Source organism: Ceratosolen solmsi, unplaced genomic scaffold (assembly GCF_000503995.2).
Source record: "Ceratosolen solmsi marchali unplaced genomic scaffold, CerSol_1.0 scaffold28, whole genome shotgun sequence".
Classification (NCBI taxonomy): Eukaryota; Metazoa; Arthropoda; class Insecta; order Hymenoptera; family Agaonidae; genus Ceratosolen; species Ceratosolen solmsi.
The window spans coordinates 2,662,695-2,664,817 of NW_011948429.1; positions in this window are offsets into that span (position 1 = coordinate 2,662,695).

Consider the following 2,123-nt stretch of genomic DNA (forward strand, 5'->3'; position numbering starts at 1 on the left):
GCTGAAATTATAATTCGGACAATTGATTTTCCCGATGACTCGCCAATAAGGAATTTAATACCCGCAATTAATGCAATTAACGCAATTAATGCCCGATAAAACAATATTAGTACATTGAAGGGCCGAGCAGATCTTACATTTATAGATGAACGTCGAAGAAACGATTATTATTAATCATATAATTCGCATCTTCCTTCCAACTCTTTCCGCCATAAAATTCGCCCATCCCATCTATTTTGCTCCCACTACATATTGCATTAGTTTTATTTACAATATATCATCAAAAGTAGCATATTTCCCGGCTAATACCTCATCTACGACAGTTCAATGTGCACTTGGCAAGAGCCTCGATGACCAATGCGAATCTCGCTTTCCTCTTCTTCTGGGCGCGCAATCGAATATTTTCACGCGAAAATATTACTCCTCGAATTTTTGCATTAACTCTCGCGCTCGGGAGTAGGGATGGCTTATCGGTAACTACTACTACACTTTATAAGCCTACGGTAAGCCCTTAAGTCGGCTCGACAGTTGGAATGGCCCAGCCAAGCTCGGGCCCGGCAACACAAATACTCCCTCGGCGAGATTTCGAATCCAAGACTCGGGAAAGCAATCGCCTTTCGTCATATAATCCAACCGCCAGAGTGATCGATACGCCTTCCGTACCACCTAGGTCCCGAGCAACCAAGGGCTGTGTAACCCCCACAGCCCCCTATCCCATCCCGCCCAACCACCAATACCCACCCCTTCTCCATACCTTCTCTCCTTTACCTTAAGATAAAGAGTTACGAAAAAAGACAAAAAAAAAAAACTCCACTTCCGATTGCCCGCGACGAGATTTGCTTTGGCAATTCGAACGTTGACCTTGAGGCGAGGCGCCAGATGCACGCGACAAAAACTCGGTGGAAAGGCGAGGAACCCGAGGAAGCCAATGCCGAGCGTACATATACACTTATTTCCCCACCGTTGGGTCGACGGCCCATGTGATCCAGCCACGTAAGCTCCGAGTCGCTGCCGGTTTCGCGCAGTCGAGCTGCGAAAACGATGCCTGCCAATTGTCCGCACGTAGACCGCGACGGCGACCGCGGCTACCTCGGACTCGAGAGTCTCGCCTTGCTCTCTCCGCGTCCACGCTTCACCATCCGCAGCATCTCCGCGCGCGGCCTCATCTTGGGCTAGATAGTAGTGCCTGTCGGGGCGTATTACACGTGTCTCTCGCTTCATTATACTCGGGCTGATGACTAACGCTTATTCATTCGAATATTTCGAATTTTCATCGGATAGTAGTTGTTCAATAATTTCGAGATTTTACGTCCTATTGCAATGAATTATGGTCAAGGCTTTTGGATTTAATCGAGCAAACTTGCTTGCTGTGCCGATAAATGCGTTGGAGCTTCAGTCTTGCATTTGGGCCGAGTATCACGAGTCGTAGTCATTACATAAGAAAAGGTAAAGATTCAATTTCTGATACTATATACATACGCACACGCGCACGCAACGCATACCCACGTACATATACTATGTTCGCTAAAATTCCCTTTTCTTCTCTGTACCGACGTTTTATCACAATAATACATTATAAAACGAGCTTACGAATACAAGATTACACATGCTGAAATGGTAAGATCCATAATACAATATTCGACAAAAACTTATCGATGCTTTAGCTCAGTAAAAAAAAAAAAAAAAAAAAAAAACACACACACACACACACACACACACACACACATTTTCATTGCGATACATTTCCATTATCTAATACTCTAATCAGCCAGGCATTTACTTTTACGTATTGATTTATTATCTTTTTCTGTTTTTTTTTTTTTCATTCTTTTTTTACATGTACATTATAAATATCCAAGTATCAATTTGACGTAAGATTTTAAGTGTTTGGCAGAAAGTGTTTATTCACCGAATGAAGAAGTGAAAATACAATATTGATAGCAGCAACACGAACACATTTGCCACGATCAATCAATAATATGAACCATTGCATTTGCTTAAATAAAGTAAAGTCTTTTTAAAAGTAAAAGATATAAAAGAAATATTTACAATATACAGCTAATTTTGTCCTTTAAATTTATGGAGAAATTAATTTATTTACCGAATATTCAATTTTAGCCTTG